Source organism: Trachemys scripta, chromosome 2, assembly GCF_013100865.1.
Source record: "Trachemys scripta elegans isolate TJP31775 chromosome 2, CAS_Tse_1.0, whole genome shotgun sequence".
NCBI classification, from domain to species: domain Eukaryota; kingdom Metazoa; phylum Chordata; order Testudines; family Emydidae; genus Trachemys; species Trachemys scripta.
In genome coordinates, this window is record NC_048299.1 from 150,434,993 (window position 1) to 150,445,686 (window position 10,694).

Here is a 10,694-nt window from a genome sequence, read left to right on the forward strand (position 1 = left end):
CAGGGGGTAGCCGTGTTAGTCTGTATCTACAAAAACAACAAGGAGTCTGGTGGCACCTTAAAGACTAACAGATTTATTTGGGCATAAGCTTTCGTGGGTAAAAACCTCACTTCTTCAGATGCATGAAGAAGTGAGGTTTTTACCCATGAAAGCTTATGCCCAAATAAATCTGTTAGTCTTTAAGGTGCCACCAGACTCCTTGTTGTTTTTGTAGATACAGACTAACACGGCTACCCCCTGATACTTGACAGCTACAGCTGTGTCTATCAAGAGGCATTCTGTTGTAGGCTGCTGTAAATCAGATCTACTGACATCAGCAATGCAATTACTGGCCATTTGTAATTGTGTTTTGCAGGGTGGTTTTAGTATGCATGCATCTAGACTCTAGGGCAGGGGTGGGCAATAACTTGAGCAGGGGGGCTACTCCACGAATTTTGGTATGTCATCCTGGGCTGCACATTTCTACTATATTAATGGAGGGGGTGCAGAGTCCGGAAGGGAGTTTAGGTGCAGGAGGGAGCTCTGGACTGGGGCAGAGGGTTGGGTGCAGGAGAAGGTGAGGGGTGTGGGCTCTGGGAGGGAGTTTGGTGCAGGAGGGGGCTCCGGACTGGGGTAGGGGCTTAGGGTTCAGGAGGGGGTGCTGGGTCTGGGAGGGAGTTTAGTGCAGGAGGGAGCTCCAGGCTGGTGCAAAGTGTTGGGGTGCAGAAGAGGGTGTGGGGTCTGGGAGGGAGTTTGGGTACAGGAGGGAGCTCTGGGCTGGTGCAGAGTGTGGGGGTGCAGGATGGGGTATGAGGTGCAGGCGCTGGCCCGGAGGCGCTTACCACAGGTGGCTTCTGGCCAGTGGCTCAGCAGGGCTCAGGCAGGCAGCCTGCCTGCCGTGGCCCCACACCGCTCCCGGAAGTGGCTGCGGCCGGCTCTGCGGGCCCCTTGCGGGGAGAGGGTCTCTGTGCACTGCCTGTGCTTGCAAGTACCGCCCCCGCAGCTCCCATTGGCTGTGAGGACATTGCTGGGGGCAGGGGCAGCAGGGGTAGCTGCTCCCCGCCTTGCCAGGGGCGCGCAAAGACATGCCAGCAGCAGCCGGCTGCTTCCGGGAGCAGTGTGGGGCCACCACAGGCAGGCAGCCTGCCTGAGCACCCCACTTCGCTGTGGGACTTTTAGCAGCCCGGAGATCGCGAGGGGGCAGCCAAAGAGCCTGGCGGGCCGCACAGAAATGTTAGATGGGCCAGATCCGGACCACAGGCTGTATTTTGCCCACCCCTGCTCTAGAGCAAATGGAGATGTACATTTTAAAAACAGAAATGAATAAAACAGCTCTTGCTCTCTGTCATATATATTTAGATTGATACTAAGTTAAAAAGGGGTTTCTAACCAAGGCTCCAAGAACCACGGTTATTAATTCCAAAACCAAATAAAATTATACAGCCAACAGAACACAAAACTCTCCTCTAATATATAGACAGATAAATAGATAGCTATTAATTAGAGGGGAGTTTATGTATATATCTATTAACACAATATATTTATATGTATTCATAAATATATATCTATTAGAGAAAAGGCACTTCTCTTTCTTCCTATTGAATTTCAGAGGTCTGTTGCAAACCGTGGAGGTGTTAGAGTTGCAAGACTCTTCTTATGGAAAGTGTTAAGTAACTTAAATGTAGGGGTCATTTCCCGCTCCCCCTATGTGAGATAGATAGATAGATAGATAGGGTGTATGGTGATAGATGAAAATATTATTTTGTATTAAAATATGCAGGTGTGAAATGTGTTTGATACCTAAAAAACGGAGCCCACTCCAATGACTGTCAGTATCGGGAAATTCAGACTCTCCCCACCCACAGATCTATAGATAAACAATCCACATTGCCATCTAATATGTGTCTCCCCTTTCAGAACTGCGCACACATTTGCTACAACGGGGCGGAAGGGGGCAAAGATTAAATATTTATTCTCTGATGAAAACTGATATAGAAACTTGTTCAGAACATTTTACGGAACATAAATAATAACTTTGTCATTCAATCTCCTTTTGGTAAACACATCAGTCAAACAAACCGGTCTCTTCTAGATCTCAGAACACCCGGGCACTGGCGCATCTTCTTGCCTTTTCACTAAAGGTGAAATTCACCCCTAGTACACAGGGTCAGCAAAAAACATTGTACACCATTTAAAATATCAGAGCCGGCCATACGCACTGAACCCATCAGGACAAGCATGAGTCCTATGCACTATATAACCCCTATTTGGAAGGCTTAAGAAGTACACAATCCTTGAGCTGGCCCGCTGCACAGTGTGAGTTTAGACTGTAAGCACATTGGGGCAAGGGCCATATATTTGTTTTAGGTTTGTACAGCGCCTAGCACAATGGAGTCTGGGTCCATGGATGGGGCTCCTAGGCTCTACCACAGAACAAATACATTACTACTAATAAATAGTAATAATGAATACTTGGTAACTAAATACCTTTCACTCTACAGTCGGCCCAGTGCTTGTGATCAGCTTGGGCAGGTCTGTTCTCATTCCCAAGAACGCTGGGGGCAAGACTTCCTCAGCGATCCTCAGCCACGGGACACTTTCTGGGAAGAGGCTGCAGGCTGGTTTTAGGGCGTGATGAAAGTCTTGTTTTCTTTGGCAGGGCTAGGTGCCTACTTCCATGGCCCCCTCGTCATAGTATCCAAGTGCCTTCCCAACACTAATGCATTTAGACTCGCCACCCCTCTGGGAGTTAGGGAAATGTTTTATCCCTGATTTACAGATGTGGAAAAGGAAGCACAAGCGGGGTCATGACATTTGTTTCAGTTCCCATACGAGTCTGTAGGAGAGCCAGTGCTGAACCCTGCAAGAGGTCAGGCTAGGTGGTCATAGGTCTTTCTGGCCTTAAAATCTATGGGTGATGTCCCGACCCTATTGAAGTCCATGGGATTATTACAATTGACTTCAATTGGACCAGGATTTGATCCGACAAATCTCCTGAGGCCCTGTTGACCCTTCCTCTTTCTTGTTCTTCATATTTGCTACGCTGACACTATTTTTGTTGCTTTTTTTTGTAATAATTGGGGATCAATCCATATTTAACTGGTATGTGAGCGGGGGGAAATCAGCTTAAAGTGTGTATGTGCTATTGTGAATAGGGAGGGATTTGAACCTGCGTATAAGTGCTGTCCTGAATCGAGGCCTCACATTGCTATTGATGGACATGATTTAAATCAATGTCTCACACTCACACAGAGGCCTAGCCATTAAGGCAGTGTTTCCTAGTGGATAGAGCCCTGGCTTAGGACTCAGGAGACCCAGGTTCTATCCTTAGCCTGCTATGTGACTTAGGGCAAGTCACTTCCCTTCTCTCTGCCTCAGTTTCCCTATCTGTAAAATTGGCAGATACTGACCTCCTTTGTAAACTGCTTGGAGAGCTCCTGATGAAAAATTCTCTTTGATTATTATGGCTCCCTACTAACCCTTCCTGTTGCTAGCTTTAGGAGTGGAGCCTCAGGTAGGTAAATATCACCCCATTTGGGTTGCCTGGTGGACGGAGTACTTATCTGGGCCTTAGGACACCTGGGTTCTAGGCCCAGCTCTGCCTCTGGCCCGCTAGGTAACCTTGGGCAAGTCACTGCCCCTCTCTGTGCCTCAGTTTCCCCCTCTGTAAAATGAAGACAATGATACTGACCGCCTCTGAAAAGTGCTTTGAGAGCTACTGACAGAGAGAGCTAGATATTATTGTTACAGGTTTCAGAGTGGTAGTCATGTTAGTCTGTATCAGCAAAAACAAAGAGGAGTCCTTGTGGTACCTTAGGGATTAACAAATGTATTTGGGCATAAGCTTTCGTGAGCTAGAACCCTGTGGACGCCTTGTTGTTTTTGCAGCTATTATTGTATATTTCCCAGGAATGATTCTCATTTACACGAACGCCCCTTTACAGTGCTCTGATAGTTATTCCCACGTTAAGGCCCCTTTCCATTACCAGAGCAGCACAAAGGGGCTTTAGTGTAAACAAGACTTTGGCCCACACATTTTAAGGCCAGAAGATATCATTAAAAATCATCTACTCTGACTTCCTGCAAAACACAGGCCACAGAATTTCCCCCATGATTCCTGCGGTGGAGAAGTTATGCAATGTTACTAATTCTATTGTGTGCAGTACAGAGTTAGCACTGAGAAATAACAGGGATATAGACCAAGGGTAGTAGATTGTGGGTGGATGTTAATTTCTATGTGCTTGTGTACTGATTTCACATTATAAATCTAACCCCAGATGATTATATTCAGTCACAGCCTGCAAACAAGTTTGATCCTGCAGTAATTGACACTTAATGCTTCTCCTGATAGCCATCAAACCTTGAATGTTTGCTAACGCACCATATCCAGTGGCATTGAGTGCCTAACACATTTAATATTAAGTAACAACAAGAAAAAAGTTCTTGCCAGTTGAACTCGCTTGCCAATAATAATCACAACACCAAACACAACCAGGGGTGCAAACACAACTGAAGCAAATTAGTTTGGCCATTTTTTAAACATCACCGGCAAATGTTTTTCAGCACTCACACAGCTCTCATTCCAGTACGCATCATGGGGAAGCATGGCCAAAGGGAGAGAAATCAGAAAAGGAAAAGGAAGGCCAAATACCAGAGAAATCATTGTTTTAACCATGAGATTCATTGGGCTGAGGAATAGTGTCCCACAAGAAATGATGGAAACCTTTTTATAGGAGCCACTTACAAGAACACGAGACAAAATAGTGGTGTAGGGCAGGAGTTCTCAACCTTTTTCTTTCTGATGCCCCCCTTAACATGCTAGAAAAACTCTGGGACCCTGAGGGGAGGTGGAGCTCCGGGCCAGGCGCAGGGGGGTAGGGGGATGACCCTGGGGCATAGGTGTAGTTTGACTTCTATTCGGGGGGAGGGGCAAGGGCTGGCAGGGCTCTGGCCAGCTCTGCACAGCGGTGCAGGGAGGGAGCGCCACCTCTGTCCCTTGACTAACCTCATCAGGCCACCCACCTGTCTGGGGCTATGTGCTGGTGGCTACTCCCTGAGGGCTCTGCTGGGCAAAGAGAGGCCTGGGAAGCTCTGACTGGCTGCATGAGCAGTCAAAGGGGGCTGGGAGCTGAGGAGCAGCCCTCACCCCACACCCTCCCCATCCCCAAACTCCCACCCAGAGCCTGCACCCTGCACCTTAATCCCCTGCCCCAGCCTAGTGCCTGCACCCCAGACCTCCTCCCCCACCCAAACTCCCTCCCAGAGCCTTGGGCAGGTGGGAGGGCAGAGTTTGGGGGGGCAGAGTTTGGGCGGGTTCTGGGCACCACCAAAATTTCTACAACCTGCCACCCTTGAATGCCATGGCCGCCCACTCCATGGCACCGCCAGCTGGAGGAGCAGTTGCTCAGCACTGCCTGGCTCTGTTTTCCTGCCTAGGCTCTAGCCAGAGGGTGGGGCTGCCCCCACGACTGCCCGACTCTGGGTAAGGCACTGCAGTCTGGGAGGGGGGGGAGAACACCCTTGTGCCCCCTCAATTCTGTCCATGGGCTCAAGGTTTCTGCTAGTGAAGCCCCGGCGCTCCTGGCTTCAGGGGGAGCTTGGGATTTCAGCCCCGCACTGCTCACGGCTTCAGTGGGAGGGGAGAGCTTGGGGTTTAAGCCCTGCAGTGCTCCCAGATGAAGGGGAGGGGGGCTCGGGGTTTCAGCCCCACACTGCTCCTGGCTTCAGCCCTGTGGGGGAGAGGGGCAGGGCTTGGGACTTGGGGCACTGGGTTTCAGCGGCAGGGTTCTATAACCCCCCTGAAAGGGCTCGGGGACCCCAAGGGGCCGCAGACCCTTGGTTGAGAACCGCTGGTGTAGGGCACAATGCTGCAGTGACCCTTAGGGAAATGGGTCTAGAAAGCTTTCCATCACTAATTTCTATGGATACATCTACACTGCAGCTGAGCAGTACGATTTCCAGCCTGTGTAGACAGACTCGTGCTAGCTCAGCTTGAGTGAGCACACTCAAAACAGTAGCGTGTCCGTCGAGGCACTGGTGACAGCTCAGGCTGGTCTCTGTGCCGCAACGTTCATGCTGCCGTTTTGAAGCACACTAGCTCAAACTGAACTAGCCCAAGCCAGTCTAGCCTGGCTGGGAATCGCACCTCCCTGCCCCAGTGTAGATGTGTTCTATGAGTCTACATTTGCCAGGGTTCTGGACACTCGCTTCCCTGTGCACAAGCTGGTGAGATTGCTGATGCTTGCTGATGATTGATCTGTCTTTCTTAGTGGTTTATACTGCAGCTCATTGCCAAACTATCTGAGTGCCTTTAATATAAAATCAATAGTTAAATGCATAGACGATTTCATGACAGGCCAAAAGATAGCAGAAATCTTCACGTAGTATACCCTATGTATTTTCAACCATGTACATCAAAACTGAAGTCAGACATTGACTAGGGTTTTTTTTTTTTTTTTTTTTAGCATTACAAACTTGACACATTTGGTGGGTAGGAGAGAATTAGTGTCTTTCAAAGAACTCTGACAATAAAACATGTGACAATAAAAAATTAATCTTTAGGTCTTGGGTATATCTCGTAATTGCAGCCCAGTGCACCGTGAAATTCACACCTTGTATCGCTGGAATATGCATACCATCAGGATTAGCATCCATTTCAAACCTGCCATATTCTAGACAAAACTGAAAGGAAACAAATTACCCTTGATCTCCTTGTCAGAATTATATAAGATGGTTCCCAGGAGAATCCCTCAGAGAAGCTAAGCTGTAGCTCTGCAGGCTAGAGTTTGGACTTACACTAAAGAATGCACAGTCCCCGCCGGGAAGAAGGATGGGTGTGTTTAAAATGTATCTCAAGGTAAATCTAGTTAACGTATTTGTCTTCCTACATTTGGACTATGCAACCCTGCCAAACTGGACTTTGCTAGAGAAGATGGACAGGAGAACAGGTGCCACTGACAATGCAGGAAGAATGTAGGTCATCAGAACCCGAGACACAATTTGGACAGGCCATGAGGGTTACTTTTGCAAAACCTGGCATGGGCTCCTTTCTTGCCTGTAGTGCCAAGACCTTGGGTTTAGGTCTCATTTGAACACAGTTCCTCCAGCAGACCAGACTGGCAGCATAAGTGGTCATCATTTCAACACTGAATCAGAGGATACAGCATCCCCTTACTGATCTACTAACACCTTCTTTGCTGTGTGCCTTGGAAGTCTCGCATCCAAGTACTGACTCACTCCATTAAAATGGAATGAGGGGCAAATTCAAAACCACTGAAATGGAGCACTTGTTCACACAGTGCCCAATTTGTACAACTCATTGGTCACTTGTCAGAGATAGGATGCTGGACTGTGGTTTATAATATAATATATGGAGATATACCTATCTCCTAGAACTGGAAGGGACCCTGAAAGGTCATCGAGTGCAGCCCCCTGCCTTCACTAGCAGGACCAAGTACTGATTTTGCCCCCGATCCTTAAGTGGCCCCCTCAAGGCTTGAACTCACAACTCTGGGTTTAGGAGGCCAATGCTCAAACCACTGAGCTATGTTTGATCCAGCATGGCCATTCCTATGTTCTGCTACCAGCCTAGTTTGTATCATTTCATCAGATTGTGCAAAACTATCAGTCAGAACGCTAAACCCTAGTCATACATTCTTAGAGTTACAGATTATCCTTGATCTTTATATACACAAGTATGTCAATAGGAGTTCTGCCTGTGAAGCAGCCATCTTGCATGCATTTCCAATGGATTCTGAAATAGCTTCAGGGCCAAAGACAAAGCTGCATTTGTGTCCAAAGGGATTCTGTATCCCAGTTTATTTGTAATTTCTATTTCATAATAGTAATGTCACTCTGCAGTCAGTGCATTTCTAAGGATTAGTGCAGTCCTTGGGTACTTAAAGTCATTCTGCCTTCCAACAGTCCTGGAAGCAAGGTATAAGCCAAAAATCATTGCCTGTGGTACCATGACAAGAGTCAGCCAGGATACACTGTGCACACATCGCTTGAAAGATCTCTATGAACGAGAATGATTTCAAAGCTTATTTGCGGAGGAGGGCAAAGAAAGCCAGGTTTGCCTACCTACCCAGACAGCCTTGGCCTAAAGAGGAAGGATGGTTGTGGAGAGGGCCAAGGACTTAATATCAGGGATCAATTCCTAGCTCTGTCCCAGACTCACTGCCAGCCAGAAATCTGAAGGTTTCCCTGCACATGCAAAAATGTGCTCAGCTGTGATTCCAGTTTAGATGCAAAAATCTGCAGGACCAAAGAAGATTTTCATCTCAGAGCTCTGAGGAAGTTGAAGGGCACCCACAGAACAGTGTAGCATACTAGCTCTAAACACGTTAGCTCTGGGTAGCTCAAAAGATTGTCTTTCACCAACAGAAGTTGGTCCAATAAAAAGATATTACCTCACCCACCTTACATCTCTAAGAAAGTTTGAGACTGCGGTGCTCTCTTTAGACACATAAGCAACTTGAAACCAAGAATGACAGCAAGATGCCACCTTGTGGCAAGCAATAGGAGCTTAAAAACTCCTGTCTCTTATCTAGCGGAACAGCAAGTTACACTGTAGATTTAATAACCTTAATTTTAGGGTGTGGGAGCCTGGTAAAAATTGGTGTTTTTTTCCTAAAAGATACACCTCTTGAACGAATGCGACTATAAGAAAATCCCAGCTTTCATTTCAAAAGGAAGTTTCTAGCCCTCAGAGTGGCAAAGAAAAGCTTGCTCAGAAACCAGAAGGCAAAACCCCCAAGATGTGTGTTTTTTAAGAAGCCCCCTTGCTTTTGGGACTCTAGACTCATCATTCTTGGGCAGCGGCAGCTCGCAATACTGATTTTACTTCCAAAATAAAGATCAAACAGCAATTTCTACTGGCATTGTATAGTTTGAAATTTACTATAAATACCAGGACAAGAGGATTTGCCAATTCTGAATGTACAAATTAGGGACAGAACCCTGTTCCACAATTTCAAGTTGGCTAAAATCAACCTGGTTTAGGAGTTTAACTCCAAGTATTACTGGTGTTACTTTGAGAAGGGGCAGTAGAGGAAATCCCATGAAGGAATGGTGCATGAAAAAGAAGGTAGACCTGGGTAGCAATTTTCCTGGCAAAAGATAATCTGTGCACCTGATTCATTGCGGTCCTGCATCGTGTGAAGTAATTTCTTCCAAGGCAAGCTGGCTGTACAATGTTGCCCAATCAAACTAGCAGTTTTGTCAGTTTTATTTTGGAGAAAAGGGGGAAGTTCCAACATTCCATTTCAACATTTTCAGAATGAAATGTCATTTTGAAAGTAGAAAGCAAAAAACTTTATTTCTAAAATTGTTAATTGCTAATTTTGACTCATATTCCAGATTGTTTAAATCAACCAAGTTTTGGAGTTTTTATTCCTAATCAGAAGAATCTTCCATAAAATAGAATGTGTTTTCTGGGAAGCTCTGTCTATAACAGGCTTCCTTTTAGCTAGCAAAGGATTTTAAATTCCACTTTGGGAAGAAAAAACAAGTTTTGCTACAGGAACAAGCCAGCCAAAAATTCCGGAGCTTTTGGACTTGTGAATCTCCCAAGCTAACCCATTTCTAGCAGGAATGCTTCAACAAATGCCTCCTGGACCAGGAATTGTAGCCACTGAAATTGTAGTCCTGGATTTGCAGTAGAGGTCTACAACGGATTGTAACTCAACTTTTAAATACCATGACAAAGTATTTTTACCTTGAGGTTTAATGGGGAAGGGATGACAGCCAGGTGAAATCCCAATCTTTCCCTCCCAGCCCTGCACCGCCTTCCACTGAGACCCTTCCAACTCTCTTCTCTAGGTATCCCATCCCAACAAGTGCTAGAAGGCACCATCCCTCCAAGGAACAAAGAACCCTAATGCTACTTGCCCATCTCAACTTCCTGCTCTGTTGACATGCCAGGCTGAGGTTTCTTCATTTCACTGTGACCCACAGTCTGTCACTACCGTGTTTCCGCTGGTTCCCGACCAGGACAAGTTATGGGGGCACTTGTAGATCAGTGATCCATACAGGTAGTGCATGTTGGGACTGGCTCAAGCGTTCTCTGCTGTCCTTGTCTTTCAGTAGCCAACTCCACTCCATCCACACCTCTTCCCAAAGAGCCCCTGGGGCCCAGTAAATCCTTAAGGCATTGGCTACCTAAGGGTTATTATAACACGTTCCACAAATGTCTTCTTCCATAAGAACTGCAAGATTGCTACTAATAGGGACAATTTTTACCCACCAGCTGATCTGCACCAAGTCATCCTAGGTCAATTACTTCTCTGCTCCAGCCCATGTGGGTGTGATGTCATGTTTTAGATTGCAGGCCCTGTCTATGGTATTTTTCTGACTTCCATGACCTTAGTATCTGATATCCTTATAATCCTGGATATATTTATCCTCACTCGGGTGAGGTAGTGAAGGGCCACTGTGACTATTTTACAAATATGGAATAGAGGCACAGAGAAGCTAAATGACTTACCCAAGGGTCACAAGGAAGTCTGTGGCAGAGAAGGGAAATGAACCCAGTTCTCCCAAATGATAGGCCAGCACCCCTAGCCACTGGAGCATCTTTCCATGCTCAGAGAAAGAACTGCCGTTTACAGTGTTTGCCTAATACCTAGCACAACAGGGTGTTGAGGCTTCCAGGGGCGACCACCATATAAAAGTTAAATTAAAACAAATCAAGCATGAGTCTGAAGGACAAAGAT